At 44.0% G+C, this 21,048-nt stretch overlaps 1 long non-coding RNA gene across 5 annotated transcripts in view; it reads left to right on the top strand.

Moving 5' to 3' along the window:
• The window catches only part of LOC133500490 (uncharacterized), a 78,388-nt gene that overhangs the window by 38,668 nt on the left and 18,672 nt on the right, over positions 1–21,048 (top strand). For 2 of the 5 annotated variants that reach the window (XR_009794921.1, XR_009794923.1), the window contains exon 5: positions 5,854–5,912. This is a non-coding gene — a long non-coding RNA (uncharacterized LOC133500490). Of the gene's footprint in view, positions 1–5,853; positions 5,913–6,376; positions 6,466–7,330; positions 7,488–7,773; positions 8,097–21,048 lie in introns of those variants that run through there. The other 3 variants (XR_009794919.1, XR_009794917.1, XR_009794922.1) reach the window with 3 other exon arrangements.

Below are 21,048 nucleotides of genomic sequence, written 5' to 3'. Positions count from 1 at the left end.
AAGTTGTCTTAACTTAAATTATGCATACTGACAGAAAAAAAAAAAAATCACTGAACATTCTATCAGAACAGGCGGCCCGGTGAGTCAGCTGGTAAAGCGTTGGGCTCACAGTTCTGAGGCCCCGGGTTCGATCCCGGCCCCGCCTGTGTGGAGTTTGCATGTTCTCCCCCGTGCCTGTGTGGGTTTTCTCCGGGAACTCCGGTTTCCTCCCACATCCCAAAAATTGGACGCTCTAAATTGCCCCAAGGTGTGATTGTGAGTGCGGCTGTTTGTCTCTATGTGGCCTGCGATTGGCCGGCGACCAGTTCAGCGTGTACCCCGCCTCCTGCCTGTCGACAGCTGGGATAGGCTCCAATACTCCCCGTGACCCTTGTGAGGATAACCGGCAAAGTAAATGGATGAATGGATAGAATGAGAATGTTTGAACACCTTGAAACTTGTGGTTTGCAGGCTGGCACGGGACACGTCGGTATTCACCGCAAATCATCGTTGGAGCTAAGTACTTCAAACAATTCTGTTAAATGCCGCAGATGGGGAATATCTTGCATCTCTCAATCTGGTTTTGTATAGTTGTTCGTGCTCCCCAGTTTCTGTCCCCCCCCCCCATCTTATAAGACCCCACGTTCCCAATCAATTAAGATCCAGACTGCAGTTGACTTTCCTTCACTTTTTGTTGTTGTTGTCCTTTTTCTAATGACACAGAGTCATCCTATTCACTTGAAACACTTGCAAGAGTTTCTACTCTCTAATATTGCCGGGCCGTCTTTCGTGCTCCGCGTCACCCGCCACATTTTCAATTGGATTCAGCTCTGGTCTTTCGTGGATTGCGATTTGACCTACGGCCCGTCGACGCCGTCACGCCGCTGCCAGTTTCTCGGAACACGCCAGCCCGCCGCTTGCGATGGAGACGATAACGAGCGTAACCGCATCATTTGTGCTTTCGCGTGTTCAGCCGATAACTTGTTTCAGCACATTGAGCACTTTCTCCCATATAAATCAGATTACGGATGATTTGCGCGCGGGGGCCCGAATCGAGGCAGATGATTGAACTACCTGACTTGTGGTTCTGCGTTAGGGATGAAAAGCACATCACACAAAAGCTAAAGCCCAAAACTATTTCACATTTTGGGCAAATGCATGATTAACTTTTGTTGTTGTAAAAAAAAGTGTGGCGAAAAGCAGGTTCGGTAGGCTTTTGTACACGCCAACCATAAAATTAAAAACAGTCGCCCAGAACCCACTGGTGTAAAAAAAATAAAAAATAAAAAAAAAAATGAAATAAAACTCAGTATCCAATCACGAGGCTGGTATTTTTCTGCCCAAGTCCTAATTCTGTCCAATGACGAGCCCCGGTGGGCGGGGAAAGCCTTGACGCACTGGGGCTCGTGATTGACGCAAGCTTTGTTGCTAATTTTAGCAGCTGGCAAAGCGAGGCTTGGGGGGGTTGAAAGGGAGTCCATTCATTGTGCCGGGGCGGTCCCTTACTATTTCAGCGGCGCGATTGAGAGCCAGCCAAGCCAAATATAGTCGTAGACAGGTATTTTTAGCCTTACAGAGTGTCCCCGTTTGCTTTCGAACCGAGGCGAGACGGGATACCGGCCATGAAATCCATCCAAAATGGAGGTTGCGCTCGGTTTAACAGTTAGCTGTTAGCATCCCCCCCCCACCCTCCACTTCCCACAAACACACAAAAAAAAAAAAAATAAAAAAATCCACTCGACAAAAGCGAGAACAGCAGCTGTCGAGAGTACATTTCGCCACTTGTAAGTCCTTCTTTCCGGGGACCGGTGCTCGAGGAGGGGGGGACGCGGCTCGGTACGGCAGAGGGTTTGGGAGCCGCGCGCGGTCGCTGCATTTAGCCGCTTCGGTGTGGTCGGTTCTCGGGGAAGAGATGAGCGTCGGCTGGGCTACTGTCACGATGGAGGCACATATAGACCAGTGATTCCTAAACTGTGTGCCGTGGGAAGTTATCCAATTTCATGTAATTGCAATAAAAACAAACAAACATTAATTTGCAAGAAATAATGTATCTTTATTCATGTATTTATGCCAGTGAGGCACAATGACAGACAAAAAAAAAAATCATCTATTAGATGGCAGGAAGTACGTACAGTAATTAATCGACCAATTTTTGGTGACATTTACTTTTGTTAGTTTGCCGTGGGAATTTTCAATTGTAAAATATGTGCCTTGGCTCTATAAAGGTTATAAATCACTGATATAGATGACTCAAAACAGTTGGAGACATTTTCAGGATGCATCTGAAATTCCATTTGCAGCTGAAATTAATTTGTCATAATTATGGCCCTGCTTAAAAAAAAATCTATAGAAATCTATGGAATTCTATAGAATTTGTACAGAACTTGTAGGATATGAGGGGAACATGGTCAATATCACTATGAAGTGCCTTTTGTCCTGATCAGAACCACTAAGACATCATGAAACAGGTGTAATTGTAATTGGCCAAACATAACTACAATAAAGAGATACATTTTTGTATGTTGTCAAGGCGTACGTGCTCACTGTCAATGAGAAAGTTAATTGAAAACTTTCAAAAATTTGCTCGTGGAATTATTATTATTAAGTAAAAATGCACCAACGTGCTTAAATGCTAACATTATTATTAAATCTTCACCCTGTCACCAAGTGCAAACAATTTAAGATTTGGTTGTACATTTTTTGCTTGCAGTTGATTGAAAAATAATTGAGAGTCTAAGTGTAAGTTGGAAGACATAATGCAGTCAATATTTTCAATGGAAAATCTCTATTTTTGTTTTTGCGAATGGGTAGATCTCAAAGGCACCTTGAAGTGATATTGACTAAACAAGCTTGCAGTGTGTAGAGAGACTAGAAGAGGCACAGAAAGTCCAATCTGATCCTCGGAAGTCTATTGGGCAAATTATGGATCATACGCTTGCGAATTTTGTGCCTCAGCTTGCAGGAGAACAGAAAGTTATGCCAAAAGTACTGAAACACTTAACACTTGCACGTGCCATCCAGTTGGTGTTACTGATACATCCCTTGAAGCGACAGTAAAGTAACGAGCAGCTACGTTTAGATTAAAAGTCCATCCATTTTTTTAGCCACTTATCCTCACAAGGGCTGCGGGAGTGCTGGAGCCTATCCCAGCTGTCAACGGGCCGGAGGCGGAGTAAACCCTAAACTGGTTGCCAGCCAATTGCAGGGCACATCAAGACAAACAGCCGTACACACAATCACACCTACGGGCAATTTAGAGTGTCCAATTAATTAGATTAATACAGTACAAGGTTGTAGCTGCGTGCCAAATATTTGGAGTGATTAGCTACACCTGTTTCCCAGTTCTGGGGTTCAGGGTTTGAAACTGTCCTTGCTGACCTCTTGCCCAAAGTCACCTGCTAAAGGCTTCAACTCATCTACATCCCTAAAAAGGCTGAGAAAATGAAGGATTCCTGTATTCCAACGTTAATGGAGGTAAGGCATTGGACGATGTAGTCCTTGCGTAGATTCGTGTTAATTTGCCGGTTGTGATAAAACACCATCATAAAGTGAAGATCCCTTGTATAATCTCCATTTTTTTTTTTTTTTTTTTTTTTTTTTGGCTCCTAACCACTGACCACCCAGACTGGTCATAAAATCCCTGTTCGGCCTCCACCCAGGTGACCGAGATTCCCGCCCTAGAATTAATTTTTGCCGTTGAAGTGTGCGTTGAAAATTCCGGAACTCATCATTGGGCAAGCTCGTTTGCGACAACCTCTAATTGCGCATGTGCGTGCAATCAGCCCTTGGCAGGGTTTTTGCATGCTACGTTGTGAACACACCGTGAGGAAATGGGGCACACCTAACTCACACCGGATTTTACAGTGCCTGAAGTTTATGCGTTTATACCACAATGAAGTGCACCAACACAATTTGTACACCTACTATTCAGATGTCAGACCATTACTAGCAACTCTCGGATCTGCCCTCTCAGTATGGCATTGGTCACATGTATTTTTGGTTTGTTCTGTTCTGTTCTGCGTGGCTTTTTCAGGACATCCGAAGCAAATTCTTATGAAAGGGTGTCTTTATTTTGCAAAAAGGGCCTTTTCATATTTGTTGTCACTGTTGGGGGACGTCTGCGCAAGCGTGACCCTGCATCAGTTCTTTCCCTCGAGCAGGTCGAGGTCATTCGAGTCATCCAGACTGTCACTGGAGCGGTTTTCTCAGTCGACTGTTTGTGTGTTTCACCTGGACTTTCAATAGCTGCCTCGCAAGTGACCTCACCATGGTAACGTGTAAATCTAGATTAGGCTGCTCCATTATTCCGCCAGGCCTGTTGTAGAGTAATATAAGATTATGACCATGTCTTTATAAATAGAATCATATGTGCCAGTAAGGAACAGTGTTTCTCCCCCGTCGAAAGTCAGACCGGGGGGGGGGGGGGGTTTGCGCACACAATGTCTGGTTTGTTTATTACAAAGCCGCTAAGCTAATCAAAGTCGGGATTTTACATGTCTTTGCTCACGTGAAATGAAACAAACAAAAAAAAGAACATTTGAAAGGTAATTTGACATTCCTTAGTGGAAGCAATCTGAATTCCAATATAATCAATATTCAAAAAAACAACAACATGGTTGACTAAAATGCTGTACACTTAATATTAAAACATATTGGGAGGTGTTGTACGAGCTTCTTGTAGACAAGAGGCCATTTTACTTGCTTGGACTGATCACCAACCAATGGAGCTTTCCGACCTGTCAATCACTCGTACAATAATAGCCAATCAGATAGCCGCATTGTCTTAACCCCTGGCTTGACACGCCCCTCTCGCCATATTGTCCCACAAGCAATGCTGGTTGTTAGTAGCGTGCGCTTGGAAAAGTTAACGTTACGAAGAAAATGGTCCTCCAATGCGCTTGGGGAACGTGCAATTCTGATGAAAGATATCTGGCGAGATTACAAGGGGCCCGGTTGATTCATTTTCCAAACGTTAAAACACAGTTGACGAAGTCTCTACGATGGATTAAGGCGTGCGGAAGAACGCACGTACAACTAAATGTGGACAATCTCACTTTTAGACAGAAAACTGAGTTCCATTATGAGCCAATTCAAATGAATACACGCACTCACTTCTAAAGACTACAATGATTTTATTTGTGATCTTTCCAAGTAAAGAGTACTCCCCCTGCTTTACATGCGCAGTACGATTCCACAATTTTATCCTGTTGGATTTCTATATGAAGTTTATGAGGCGTCAAACTTTTTTGCATCGATCGCCAACGTTTTGCTGTAACTGACATCGCGTCCTGCTCCTTCCAAAATCTTAATTCCGTGTACATATCCTTGCGTGAAATAATTGAGACCTCTCTGTAGAACTCTCTTGGACAACTCCGACGCATTTGGCAAAAAACCTACCCCAATATTATCTAAGATACGTGATAGAAGATCCAGTTCAAACCTGTTATGTTCAGTCGCCATTTTGGAAGATTCTGGGGCATGGCAACTGTAGCTAAGGCGGGTGGAACTGAAGATCTCCAGTCGCAAAGGTCCATTGCAGGGCACATGAAGAAATTCACCCTCATGTTTGCACCCAAGGATAGTTTACAGTCTTCCATAAACTCAACATGGTCGTTTTTCTAAATCTGGGAGGAAAGAACCCACACAAGCACGAGGAAAACATGCGAATTGTACACAGAAGAGCTGGAGGAGGGATTCAAACTCCAAGCCTCAGAACTGTAGACCAACTTGCAAAACCAAGACCCACCATGAAGCCCAAAATTTAAAAATATAGCATACATGTACTGTACATATACTAAAACAGGCCTTGAGAAAACACAGGAAATATAGCCGAGTCTCTGCTGTTTAAATGATGCTAGTTTTGTTATCTCACAGGTCGCTAAGACTTGGTTTCGGTCAAAGTGATCGGCGCGGAATAGGCCTGCACTTCAATGGTGAGTCAAACCGTCTGCCCATCATATTTTTACAGATCACATCTATATGCATTGAATAACGGTCTCGACGTGTCTGTTGATAAGGTTATTTAGGCCATTTATTCATTACGGGTCGTTAGCAAGATAAAGCAAAAATGACCGTGACAATTTGTGGAGAGGCGGGCCACATGCCATGATGCAGCCTTTGAATTCAGTGTGGATACGGATTAAACGTGAAAATGTGTTAAAATTTGCGGATGCCTTGGCGTGCTGGCAAAAGAAAGGAGATACGATCTTATGAATTTCAAAACACATTCCGGTGGTGAGTATCTACGGGGATGATTATTTGTTTGGTTCTTTCGGGATGGAGTTGTCCTCGGTGTGGTCTTGGTGATAGTTCTTTTTTCAATTTTTGGAACTCTTTGTCTGCATGTAAGTGTGGCCGTGTGGTGATATTCATTTTCCGTCCCGCTTATGCTCACTAGGATCACGGAGATTCTGGACCCAATCACAGTTAACCTCTAGGAGAGTGGCTGGGTACAGGCACGCTGTCGCTAGCCAATCGCATAGCAGGTACAAACAAACAAACGTCTGGCCTCAAATTCAGACCTACGGGCAATTTAAAGTCTTTGATTAACTCACCGTGCATGTTTGTGCAACATGGGAGGAAACCGCAGTAGCTGCAGAAAACACACCAGCACGGTAATATTTTTTTCATAAATCAATACTTATGATCAGTCCCCGCGTGGTCTATCTTTATTTACTCACTAATTACTAACCAATCGAAAGTGTTAAAAAATAGCATTAGAGCATATCTGTTAACTCTTGTGGACACTTGAATTGTCTGAGAAGTGTCGTATAAACCCACCTCATCTTGACTTTGCGGGAGTTCTGTGGCATTATGTCTCCTCAAGTCTGATTGATGATGATTGAAAATAGCTGTCAGACACGTTTTAGTAGGCCTCTTTACTTATAAATGATATTGAATGCTTCATTGCAGAAGGAAGCCCATTCAGTCACAAAGGTAGAGATGATTTTCTACTTGTTGCACTCTCCAGTCAGATCACATTTAATTTTGGGGGGGAGGGGGGGGGGTTTGAAGCATTCTTGGCTCTTAGACCTTTGAAATTAGAGTTTGAGTAGATGAAATAAGCACTGTCGTGGGTTTTGTTAACTATGAAAGGCTTTTCTCTTGTCGGGGGCTTGGCACAAGGTCAGACTTTGAGTTATGACGGGGAGCGGCGATATATCTGTAACTTCTAATCAAGATGAATGTAATAAATTGGTGATTTTTTTTAAAAAAAGTGAAGTGAATAATAAGCAAATAAGTCTGAGTGGTCACCGATTTTGTTCATAACTTTTAAGGACAGAATCTCTTGGCCAATGCGTACAATGTGTCCAGTTTGGTGGCCTCAGCATCTCATCTCTGCTCTTTGCAGATGATCTGGTTCTGTTGGCTTCAACAAAGCCGTGATCTTCACTCTCACTGGAGTGGTTCACAAGCAAGTGTGAAGCGGCTGGGCTGAGAATCAGCACCTTCAAATCTGAGACCATGGACCTCAGTTGGAAAAGGGTGGCGTGCCCTCTCCAGGTCGGGTATGAGATTCTTCCCCAAGTGGAGGAGTTCAAGTATCTTGGGGTCTTGTTCACGAGTGAGGGAAGAATGGAGCGGGAGATAGACAGACGGATCGTTTCAGCGTCTGCAGTGATGCGGACTTTGTATCGGTCCGTTGTGGTAAAGAGGGAGCTAAGTCGAAAGGCCAATCTCTCAATTTACCAGTCTATCTATGTCCCTACCCTCACCTATGGGCACGAGCTGCGGGTTGTGAAAAAACAAGATCCCAGATACAAGTGGCCGAAATGAGTTTCCTCTCCCTTACAGATACAGGGTGAGAAGCTCGGTCATCCGGAGGGGCTCGGTGTCGAGCCGGTGCTCCTCTGCATTAAGAGGAGCCAGATGAGGTGGCTGGGACATCTGATTCGGATGCCTGCCGGACGCCTCCCTGGTAAGGTGTTCTGGGCATATCCCAACAGAAAGATAGACCAGAAGACCCCGGGACGACCCAGGACACGCTGGAGAGACTATGTCTCTCGGCTGGCTTGGGAACGCCTTGGGATCCCTCCGGAAGAGATGGAAGAAGTTGCTTGGGAAAGGGAAGTCTGGGTATCACTGCTGAATCTACTTCCCCTGCGAGCCGACCTGGAAACGCGGTAGGTAGATAATGGATGGATGGATGGATGGATGGATGGATGAAATCAACATAGACTAGTAATGTGTTCCATTTTTCCTGAGTCACTACAAGATTATGCTTAATGAACAATTAATTCCACACAATTGGTAGAATTTTTAATGATCATTCCCAAGTAGTCCGAATAGCCGCTTTGGGTAGATTAAGATGGTTTGCTCTCAGACAGTACAAAGTGCCATTTTGGTGCGGGGAAGCTGTTTTGCTCCAACATAACCTTCAGTCTTGTGAGATTTATAGCCAAGGCAGTTCCTTCCTTGGGATCAAGAGTCAGTCCGTGAGCCGTTCCAGCATCTTGGCGACTTAACGACCGACACACAAGCACCGAGATGTACTGAACTGTGGATTATCGCGGAGCACAAGTGAAAAGTGATTGTGTCACTTTGAATGAGGCCTCTATGCGGACCGGCCAAAGCGGTAGCACTCAGCGCTCTGGTGACACCGGAGAGCGAGGAGAGCGCAGACAGAGGCGGAGGGGGAAACAGAGGAAGGCTTTTATCTGACTGTCACCAAATATGCTGCAACTGTACGTCAGAGCACAAGGAAAGGGAGGGAGCGCGGAGGAGGGGGTTGCCGTCGCAGTGGGACGCTGCTCAATGGTGGCATTCTTCCTTTTCCGTGGGGGCACACACCCCGGGGGGGATTCCCCCACCCGGGAGAACCCGAGTGGAGTAACGCAAGCCATCCTCGCCTTATCAGCCCAATGCCCAAAGACAGGAAAAAGGGGCGAGAAGCGTTTCCATGAGCCACGACATAGGCGGACGTAGTCGACCACTCTGGGCCATCAGACGGGTAGTCTGCCAGTCCGGGACATGAGTAGATGCTATCACGTGTACCGGTGCTTTTTCCTCACCAGAGTAACGTAAAGCAGCGCGTGCAAAATGTCCCCCCCCAACGCTTCTTCAATGGCAGATTTATCACTTTTTTTTATGGTTACGCTGGTAAAATTTAACCGTGTGGTTCAGTTATTCAAAGGTTGTGTAACTGTGCGCGGGCGTCCCATCCTTCTTTTCGTTGTGTGGACATTTCTCGACATTTCTTTTGCATACGTGGATGTGAACAGGTTTATGAGTGTGTTGGCATTTGATACCTCCACTACACACATTTTCCTCCATGCCATGGAATAATTGGCATTGTTTCAAAGAGCGAATATCACCTTGTGTGCATGTTTAAAATTGAGAGTGTATTCGCTGTTCCAGGTTATGGAAACAATGGGTGATAGCTTTATATGATTATTGCATGTGCGGTTGTGTTTGGAATGTACTTAAAATTTCGCTATTGTAATGCTTTTATTCCCAGACACACAAATCAAAATATAGAGTTGGGAAAAAAAAATGACCAAATTGCATTGCAGTTCTGAGGAGCCAGGTTAAAATCTGGCCTCGCCTTTGTGAAGTCTGTATATTCTTCCCACGCTTGTTTGGGTTTTCTCCGGGTATGATGGTTTCCTCCCGTGTCCCAAAAACATGCACAATAGGTTAATGGAAGATTCTGAATTGCCAGCAGGAGTACCAATGCTTAGCAGAAATCAAGATGTTGAGGTTCTCGCTCGGAGTGAGCAGGTTGGATAGGATTAGAAATGAGCTCATTGGAGGGACAGCCAAACTCGGATGTTTTGGAGACAAGGTTCGAGAGAGCAGACTTCGGTGGTTTGGACATGTCCAGAGGCGAGAGAGTCAATATATTGGAAGAAGGGTGCTGAGGATGGAGCTGCCAGGCAAAAGAGCGGAAGAAAGGAAGACCAAAGAAAAGGTTAATGGGTGTTGTGAGGGAGGACATGAGGACAGTGGGTGTTAGAGAGGAAGAGGTACGAGATGGGCTTAGTTGGAAAAAGATGATGCGCTGTGGCAACCCCTAACGGGACAAGCTGAAAGGGAAAAAAAGAAGAAGTGCAATGCTTGTTTGTATGTGCCCTGCAATGGACTGGCGACCAGTCAAGGGTGTACCTCAGCTCTCGCCCAGAGTCAGCTGCGACCCTCGTTAGGATAAATAATTTAGAAAATGGATGGATGTCTTAAGCCAGCGGCGCGGAGGCAGACCCAAATGCAGGACTCCGAGGCAAGGGCATGATCTCAAGAGTGGTTTTATTCCGGAAGGAGGTCAAACACGAAAAGTCCAAAACTGGTGGAAGCACAAAAACGCTAGGGAACAGGAAAAATCCAAAAACGCGCACGAGGTCCGATGACTCTGAGGCAAACAAAGAAACATGGACAAGACGTGGTCAAACTAGAGAAGCGGAGTCTTGCTGTGACAAAGGATTGCTTTACACTAAACTTGCGACTTACGCTCAGTAGCGAATTATCCCAGGATGTAGTAAAGGACATGCAACGAACTGGCATACTGATGACACATTCACCACTTAAGTGCTTGGTCCATAGGGTCAAAAATGCAACACACCTGTGACAGCTGTCGGAGGTGGCACCGCCCAGGGCAGTGGCCTGGCCACGCCTCTCACAGGAAGCACCGCCCACGCCCGTGGACAGGCCATGCCCCTGACAGATGGATGGATGAATGTAATTAGACACACTGGAATACAAATTGCAAAATATCGTACACTTTGGAAATGTGGATTGATAATGGCTACTGACAATGATATAGAATACATAAACATAAATGCATCTAATCAAAAGTTGAGAATTGAAAAAAAATCTGCAGGTCCAGAAACGGGACTAAGCGGGGGTCCACTGTCGTGTTTCAAAAGCACTGCATTCGAAAAATTTTTGCAGCAATTAGCATTGGATTTCTCTTGATTGTGCATGCGAAACTAACAAGCGAGGACGAATATGTTTCGTCTCGCTACCCAAACACGCAGAGTCATACTTTCAAGTTCACAATACAGGTTTTTGTACTCTTAATGTCTCATAATTTGGTGGGTTACCAAAAGAAGAACATGAAGGAATCTTGCACTTGAGCAATAGCATCACATGGTTAGATGACGATGATGGAAATTACCTTTTTTTGTTTTGTTTTTGTGAGGTATTACCAACCAAACGCTAAATTTGAGGGGGCCCGGTAGTGTTTGGATGCGTTTGGTAGTGTTTGGATGAACATTCGAGTGAATCACCACAATGCCATTTTCAGGGGGACGTTCGAAAGCGGAACATCCATGTGACATTTTTTTGTCAGTGGTGTCGAAACACGTCTAAACCTCCCACTGATTAAGAGTTTGGTGACCTTAGATGATGTCTGGGAGTTGCTAATGCAGCAGGGAACGGTTTTAAAAGTCAGTGGATCAATTAGGAGATACCTATGCAGTGGTATAAAAAGTCTACACACCCCTGTTCAAATGTACTTTTTTTTAATTTTATTTGTATTTCATTTTTATTTAAAAAAAAGACCAAATTGAAAACTTTTTCCACCATTGTGACCTACAATCTGTCCTGCTAAACAACAACAAATGTTTGAAGGAAGTAAAAATAAACAACTTCCCCTCAGAATTAATTCAGTTTTATTTCAAGTGAGTTGTACAGGTTATAGATCACATTGATGAAATTTTTCAAATTTGAATCTCCCGCCCCATCCCCTTCTCTCATTTTTTTAATATTAATTAACCCATTCGAGGGCAGCGTCCCATTTTTGGGACATCATGAGTTTCACGTATTATATCCTTCAGTGTATCAAAATATTGAAGTGTTTTAATCTGAAGCCGTAATTTGGTATCAGGAGAGGATAACTCATCGAACAAAGTTAGCACGGAGTCATTTCCCTTTGCTTCCTGACCCAACATGGCTGCCTCAAGTACACACAGAGCGTTTCCGAGAGAAGAAAGGGAGAAAGGTCAGTATGCAGCCAAGTTTGTCTTCAAAATTCTAAGTATTATTAATGCGTAAGTGTCGTTCTAGAATAAGAATTAAATAATAAACATAACTCTAGTATGTAGCACTTCACAGAACTGACAACATACCTGTCACTGTTTTGGGACGTGCCCACGAGAGGGTACATCCTTTTTGCCCTTTGTTTTTTTATGCGTTAAACGAAAAAGTGTTCTTTCCTTGATTGTGCCCTGTTAGGAGACTTTTATCTCAATAAGGTAAAAAAATTGCCACCCTGCCCATGAATGGGTTAATTCACTTTTGTTGTAGTAAGAAATTTGCGGCATCAGAACGAGCACATTACCTTTCTCAGATCAGTTTCACCCCGGCTCATTCCACACTCCCAAATCCAGCCAAGGTTCAAGCCTCATAAAAATGGAGCTGGCTTATCTCGTTGAGAGCGGCGGCGGGATTTTTGACTCGTTTCACCCGGCGTGCAGCAATCAACGGGGAATTTTTGTCCATCACAAACATATGTCGGGGCTAAATATGTGACTGATGTGTGATGATGTCATTCCAAGTAATGTCACTGTGTACCAACTCAAGATATTCCCCCCCCCCCCGCCCATCTTCCCTGCATCACTCTTAACTGGAATTGCCAAAAATAGAAAACAGAGTACACTATTGTAACCAGCTGCTACAATCTGATTTGAACTCACAGTTTGTCCACTTTTTTCTCAAGTTTTCCGATTGCATCTAACTGCGATACACGAGATTGACGTTTACTACCATGACGCCTGCCACTGCCACGCATCACAATTTATATGTAATATTGAAAGTACTTCACATGGGACAAAAAAGGGCTCCTGGTACTCTTTTACACTTAAGGAAAGAAAGGTGAATAAAAGTACAATTTTCCAACTTCCTTACAAAGACCTCATAGTTTACATCTGATCTGGATCAAAGAAGTTCAGTCACTTGCTCAAGGAGTCAAGTGCAAGAACTAGCTAAGACTTTTTTTTTTTTAAAAGAACCACCAACGTATGCTGCAACAAACATTCACCTCAAGTTCATCCCAAGTGTACCTGGTTTGGCTACCCACGTGAGCCTCAGTCACTTAAAAACTTAAAAACCCATTTTACTTAAACGGGTGCTTAATGAATCCGCGGTTGCCTTCAGTAAATTACCTGCCTGGATAATTATAGCTCTCTACCTTTTTAATGATCACATTCCAACATATGTTCCATGTCATCGGCAGCGCTTTTTATTTTCATTTTTAGTGTTGAAAAGCCAGTGCCACAGGATCGAAACAGTCGACCGTCAATTGAACCTGCATCCTAAACATTGTTGATTCTTGTGTAACAAATGAAAAGCCTTGTAGAAGACAAAGACTGACTAATTGCTGCAACTGTAAATACACGACCTTGTGACAAGAACTCCTCCCAACAAGTTCAGTATTTACTCAAGGTGCAATCGAACGTATTAAGTTCTCCGCTTAAAGGGGACATACTGAATTATGGAAAAGTACTTTTGAATTTTTTATATAAATAGGTGGGTGTTTGGTGTGCCTGCCCACGGAAATGACAACGTATTTGCACTGAAGTACGTCCCGGCCAAGCGAGCTTCGAGGCTCGGCGGGGAGCGAGCTCGTCGGACTCCGCGTCATTCCGCCCGAAGAACCATCCGAATATTCAACATTAGTTACAGCCACAGGTTCAATTCTGTATGGAAGTATTCCTCCGTCTTCCCGATCGACCGACACTGCTATTTCTTCATCAGATGAGGATAAATTCGAGAAATCAGCGCTGGGCAATATAAATGGTGTACAATGTAATCGAACGTTTGGAACGGCACATAACACGTCACATCCGCGCACGCAGGTCATGTGACTGGCGAAAATGGCGGCGCACCTGAAAATTTCTAATTGTGGATAAAAAATCTTCTCAAAACACTATTAAATGAGAGCGGATTTAACATCACATTATCAAGATAGAGTACATATTCCATGACCTATTGGATTCATTGTTAATGCAAACCACCGGAATTTCCCTTTGAGAGACCTGGGAATTTTTTAATTTGTAAAATGATGGAATTATAGATTTCGTTTTACATTTTTTAGGGGAGTATTTATAAAACATTGAAAAATTCAACTTATAATAGGTTTTCAAGGTAAACAGACAAAATATGAATGCATGCTTAACTTCAGGTATGCACATCTTGACTTAGATCATGAGAGGGACTCAATTTGCTCCAGGCAACTTTTGTGCGCCTTTGTGCTTGTGTGCGCATTATACTGCTCAGGTGTTTTTCAAGTGCTATCCCTGAATTACTACTACCCTTTTATTAATGTAGGATGGCAAATATTTCCCAGTAAGTGCAAGTATCTAACCAACGGTAGATACAGTGGATGTAAAAAGTCTCCACACCGCTATTCAAATTCCAGGTTTTTGTGATACTCAAATGAAACCAGAAATGATTTGAAAACCTTTTCTATAATTTTTAACCTGTATAGCTCGAAGAAGAAGAAAATCTTTTAGAGAAATGTGGTTACACAAGGGCGGCACGGTGGATCAGCTGGTAAAGCATTGGCTTCACAGTTCTAAGGACCTGGGTTTGATCCCGGCCTCGCCTGTGTGGAGTTTGCATCCTCTCCCCCGTGCCTGTGTTGGTTTTCTCCGAGCACTCTGGTTTCCTCCCACATCCCAAAAATATACAACATTAATTAGACACTCTATATTGCCCCTGGGTGTGATTGTGAGTGCTGCTGTTCGTCTCGATGTGCCCTGCGATTGGCTGGCGACCAGTTCAGGGTGTACCCCACCTCCTGCCCCGTTGACAGCTGGAATAGGCTCAAGCACTCCCCGCGACCCTCGTGGATGGATGGATGGTTACACAAGAGTGCACGATGTTTTATAACTGAGGATTTGGCTATGTTCAGAATAAACCGATCATATTCAAACTCATGACAAGTGGGAGTCAGCACAGATCTGTCACCTTTTATTTTTCAAGTGCACACTGACAGCTATTTGGAACTCTTCATAATTCCCTCCATCTTGTCTAAGGACTCAGGTCCATCTGAAGAAAACCGGCCTCAAAGCCTGATGCTTCACTCCTGGGATAGTGGAGAGCAGTGTTGTGTTTGCAAACATACCTTTTGGAATGATAGCCAAAACGTTCAGCCTTGGTTTTCCCCACATGCGATTGGGAGATTTACCTCTCGTCATCTTACCCCATAACCTAGACATATAGAGATGGGAGATTGTTGTCATGTGAACTAAACGGCCAGTCAACTCACTGTTGCTTGGTTCGACTCTTGGCAGCGTTCCTGAGCAGTTCAGTTTTTTTTTTTTAAATCAGTTTTGGATGAATGTCCAGGTCTTGGCAGTGTCACACCAGATGATTATGACTGTCTTCACTGTGATCTCTCAAATCTGGCTCTTAAATGCCATCCTTCTGGCTTGAAAGTTATTCAGTTTTGGTCATCTATGACCTAGATTTTGAAACTTTCACCTGTGGAAACAGTACACTCATCTGCAGCCAGTAATCACTGCCCCTGTGGGTTTCATCACGAAACTCTTAGCTGTGGAATAAGTATTAAAAAAAACAAAAACAATAACAAAAAAAAACATGGCAACGATAGTCTAGGTTGGAGGACTGCCAAGCGTTTCCTCTGATGCTGAGCCAGCTTCATACCTGCAGATCAAGTACTTAGTTTGCCACTCCCCATGACTGAAACCGCTCATTTATTTAGTGGGGACACCGCAGCCATAAAAGCATCTTCAGTCGCTGCCGACGTTTTTATGGATTGCCAACCTCAACTGTGGTATAACTTTTATCAAGATGCAAAATAAAATTCGTTTTTTGATCACACCTAGATGGTTTGCAACAAGGCGTGCTGCTATTTTTCACATTTCATACAATTTGTGGCTCACATGGACAAGAAAGTGCTTCACTCATTTGGTACCGGGACTTCAGTCCAGACTTAACCGACACAAATCACTTCCCCGCCACTCCTGCGTCGCAGTTGTAAAAGCCATCAATACTTTACAAAAGCGGAATAGAAAAGCATGGATCGGTGCAATGCACTGTATATTATCAATATTGATAGAAGAAGCTGTTAATTGAGCATTCAAATAAAATGCATCCTACTCCCCGTCCAGTAGACGCTGATTATTCAACGTATTCATGTTTTGCTCGTCAAACTTGACTGTAGCAAGTTTCACTGTGAGAGAGTTAATTGCCGACTTGGGGTGCTTTATGTTACTCTGACTCACTGTTGTTATTACAACTTAGCCTTTAAGAACTCGCGCTAGCTTGTTGATGCTTAGATTATCCGCTCACAAACCCTGCAAGCGAACCTCGAGCTCATCCCCCGCAGACACTTTGCAACACACTTTTGTTTTTCCATATTCTGTAACTGATTTTTAAATTTTTTTTTTTTAAGGTTGAGTATATAATTTGATTTGGCGTTCACCATCTTAGCACACAACTGAAAGCAGAAGGTGCAAAGCGTTTTGGTTTGGCTTAGTTCCAGCGTGGTTGAATTGCACAAATGGGCGTCGCCAGAAGAACAAATGAAAGCAAAGGCACGTTGCTGTTTTTTAATTTTTACTTTTAGAACCTGTGAAGTAAGTACAAAACCAACTTCCAGTGGACGTTGTGTAAACCGTTCCACTTTCAAAGTATCAGGAAATCATTTTGTTTTAATTTGTTTTACACAGTGTACCAACTTCAGAGATATTTGCGATCATAACATGATCAAAACATCCATCCATCCACTTTCTGAGCCGCTTATCCTAACGAGGGACGTCAGTCTTTACCCATGATGCACTTCATGTATCTTGATGTGTGGGGGGCGCGATAGAGCTGTTCTCCCATTGGCTATTGCTGTAGCCTCTTCCTGGCATCCCTGCCTTGGAACGGATTACGCTATGTAAATGTAAAATGCGCTTCTCCTTACGAAAAATTCAGGTTACGCAACGACTTCCGGAAGGCATTAATTTCGTAAGTAGAGGTAACACTATACCCGGTCGTACAAATTTCTGATTTCTTCTCTTTAAATGTCATAGAACAGCTGCACCAAACTCAGGTCAGTGGCAGTCCTAATCTCAACTCACCTCCGCCTGTCACCACACCTCTCGTCTGAATCTTTACACCTGTCCGGTTATCTTAGGGAACGCTCCGTTGACCTCTCTTTAAGCCTTCCTTCCGTTCACTCTTTCCTCCGTGCCCTCTTTCCCTTTTTTTTCCCCCTCCCGTCTTTTGTTTCCACCCTCCCGGTCGTTCCCTCCACGAAGAAGGGGGAACTTCCACTGCAGTCTCCACTGTGGAAACAGCCACATAACACCGTTCAAGTGTACTTTCCAAACGGGGGCGAGGGACGACAACGCACGCACGGCCCTCTACCCCATTTCCAGCTGGGTGAAACAATGCACCCGCAAAGTATTTTGCACATATGTTATCTATGCACTGTCCAACGATGTTCTAATTTCCAATTAGTTTTTAAATTTCCCATCTTCTTCATTCACTGAATTCAATTGCCAGTGAGCACCCAAACTCTGTCCGGAGCAAAAGTCTCTGTGTCACCATGTGGTGTTATTTTTGCTGCCACTACTTTATAGCGTTGATGGATTTGGCTTCACAGTTCTGAGGACCCGGGTTCAATCCCAGCCCTTCCTGTGTAGAGTTTGCATGTTCTCCCCGTAACTGCGTGGGTTTTCTCCAGCACTCCGGTTTCCTTCCACATTCCAAAAACGTGCAGTATTAATTGGACACTCTAAATTGCCCCGCCGGTGTGGTTCTGAGTCCGGCTGTTTGTCTCTTTGTGCCCTGCGATTGGCTGGAAACCAGTTCAGGGTGTACCCCGCCTGCTGCCCGTTGACTGCTTGGGATAGGCTCCAGCACTCCCTGTGACCCTTGTGAGGATAAGCGGCTAAGAAAGTGGATCGATGGATGGATTTTTCAGGACACAAACATAAAAACAATACACACAAAGAGCCATCAGCCATCAATCAAATCAGACTTTCGTGGAAAGCGAAAAAGGAAGAACTTCAGGAATTGGTGCACTTGTTGCGGCTAGCACAGGGTAGACATACTGTGCCCTTGTGAGAATACTTTCTGCGAGATGTTTGAGTGTGTCTTTTGTCCATTTATTCAGAAAAGCGTTCCAACAGTCAGCCTGGAACAGAAAAACAAATAAAAGTTGAAAGTACGCAGCCCTGAACCGCATCCGCGATACTTACAATATAGTGCATGTGACGTGATTTTATGCAACACGGCAACACGGCATTTTCAGATTATTGCGGTCTGTTAATGGAAAACGGAATGCTGACATTTTGTGAGTTCAAAATGATGTTGCCGTACAAACCAGTGTTTTCAAACCTTTAACTATAGCTTGCTTTGTATACGTTCCGCTGCAGGGTTTGACGTGATGAGACGGTGGCATCTCACAACCGCTATTCATCTGTTCTTATGTAAATATGCCTACGAGGCTGATTTTCTGAGTAAATCGTACATAGCCAACAAAAAATGCAATGTGCCTTATTTTTCACGTCTACTATTTACTTTGTCTTGTGGGTTGTCATAGGACTTTCTTTGCCTCAGAAGGTAAAAATTGAAGTAACCATGGAACACAATGTAGGTTATTAACTGAATAAGTTCATGTAATGTAAAAAGTTGTAGATTTGAAACGTTTCAAGCAGTGGCCCTGATTTTACGTCTCTATTTTGGATCTAAATTCCTCCTATCAAGGCAGTGGAATCGTGGAAACTCCTTGGGAATGGGTTCCATGGAATGTCTGGGCAAGATTCCTTCCGTCTTTCCCCCAGTGGAGTTGACTCCTCACATAAGATCCTGAGTGAGCATGAAAAGAGAGCACAGAACTCGCAGATTAACACGAAAGAAAGTAAGAAAGTAGCATTGTTTGGGACTTGGTCCCCAGCTACCATCTATACAGTGGTAACTTTAAACTGATGCAACGGGAGATAAAGAAGTCAAACAAATGTGTTTATGTGCTAATCACTGGCGGGGAAGCGGGGGGGGGGGATTCGTGTTCCATGAAATAAACACTGCTGGATTGTTTTAGAGTGTAGTAATGTTTCGAGAGCACCCCACACGCCGCTTTGAACTGTAATATGAGCACCAATGCTAAGCTAACAGAAAAGTGGGATAGTCCAATATTTTTGACAGGAACAGCTTTAATATTTGTTTTATTTTCCATCCATCCATTTTCTTAGCGCTTATCCTCACAAGGGTCGTGGGGAGCGCTGGAGCCTATCCCAGTTGTCAACGGGCAGGAGGCGGGGTGCACCCTCAACTGGTTGCCGGCCAATCGCAGGGCACATGGAGACAAACAGCCGGACTCAGAACCACACCGGCGGGGCAATTTAGAGTGTCCAATTAATGTTGCATGTTTTGGGGATGTGGGAGGAAACCAGAGTCCCCGGAGAAAACCCACGCATGCACCGGGAGAACATGCAAACTCCACAGAGGCAGGTCAGGGTTTGAATCCGAGACCTCAGAACTGTGAGGCCAATGCTTTCCAGGTGCTCCACCGTGCCGCCTTTGTTTTATTTTATTTTAGATTTTTTTACATTTTAAAGTTGAGCAGTTTAAGTACAGTGATTAGCTTGAAATGGCACAAAAGTGTTGAACTGCCACAGGTTAAAAGAAAAAAAAAGAAAGTCACCCAAAAGTGAAATACAAACATGCACCAGCCACCAATCGAACTGGTTTGGATCGAAGAGTATCAGCAAAGTAGCCTAAAAGTGTGGCAAATGTACTGGAACTTGTGCAACATCGTTGTAAAGAACTTTCAGAAAAAAACTTTTGACTTCCTTTTTTTTTTTTTTTTTTTAAATTGATGATTGAAGGTTTTCCCAAATTTTCTGGTGGGTCGTTTTTTTTTTTTTTTGTACTGGGGTCTTCCACCGCGCTGGTCTCGTGTCACCGTAATGGTCTTCGGTTCTTACTCTGTGTCTGATTCAGCCGGCTACATTACCGAATCAGACATTTAGAACACATTTTGATTGATAGATGAATTGGATTATTTGTTTGGCGCTTACCTTGAAATGAAACTTTAAGCTTGAGAAGTTTGAGAAAATAATTGAAAAATTAGTGGTCTAAAAAATTTTACTGATAGTGTATTTTCTAATGCGATGTTCTTTAAGCTGTGCAGTGTTACGGCGGTTTACAATAATATACTTTATACGACTAAAACCTCTGTCTTGTTTTTCATTAAAAACTTAGGCTTACTGCACTGTTGTATTTTAATATTGGTCATGACTCCCACTCATTGACGATGTCGACATGTGCCCCGAGACCGGCGACCAGTCGAGTGTGTAGTCCGCCTTTCGCCCGAAGTTAGCTGCGATAGGCTCCAGCGCTCCCGAGACCCTTGTGAGGATAAGCGGCTCGGGAAATGGATGGATGATGGGGCTCGAAGTGTTAGGTGCAAAAAGTTGGAGAACCACTGTTATAGGCGGAGGTCACCACCACAACAAACGGGGCACTACTCTTTTAACCACAATCTACTTGTACAGTCACAAGAATTAGAAAAATGTTATTTTAGGAAGAAAAAGTATCTCTTTTGCATTTTTTTTTCCTCTGCGACTTGTTATTGGTTTGTGTTTTCTCCTACGGGTTTCTGTTTATCTGTCTTCGTCTTCCTCCCCAAACACCGAAATGTAACTTCTGCCCGACCTTGTGACTCATCTCTCCCACGCCGACCGCACCGCCACCGCGCGGGCCGAGTCTCATGCAGTAGCTGCGCACATTCAAAATCTGACCCACACTCACGCTGACCCACACCGTTGCGTCACACACTCTTGGTGGTAACTCCAAGACAGCTGTTCTTGCACAACGCTCCTCTCGGCCATGATGTCAGAGCATTAATGTGTGTGACGGGTTGACGGAGTGCGGCCTGTGTATTGTGGGGGTGGCTGGGAGTGTCTATGTCACGACGGGTTGCGGTCAAAGTGTGAAAAGTTCTTTGACCTCTGTTGCGTCTTGCTCTTCACCACCATTGTTATTCGTGAGGAACATTGATGTGAGAATATCGTGTTAGACTTCCGCTCAGTTGGCATCTGGTTCGAAACTGTGGGAGTGGGACCCACATTTTCCTGTTGTTGCGACGCTATGAGTCGTGACCCACTTTTATGG

The sequence above is a fragment of the Syngnathoides biaculeatus genome, chromosome 5 (assembly GCF_019802595.1).
Source record: "Syngnathoides biaculeatus isolate LvHL_M chromosome 5, ASM1980259v1, whole genome shotgun sequence".
NCBI classification, from domain to species: Eukaryota; Metazoa; Chordata; class Actinopteri; order Syngnathiformes; family Syngnathidae; genus Syngnathoides; species Syngnathoides biaculeatus.
The sequence above is the reverse complement of the archived record's forward strand: the minus strand, read 5'-3'. Positions and strand labels throughout refer to the sequence as shown.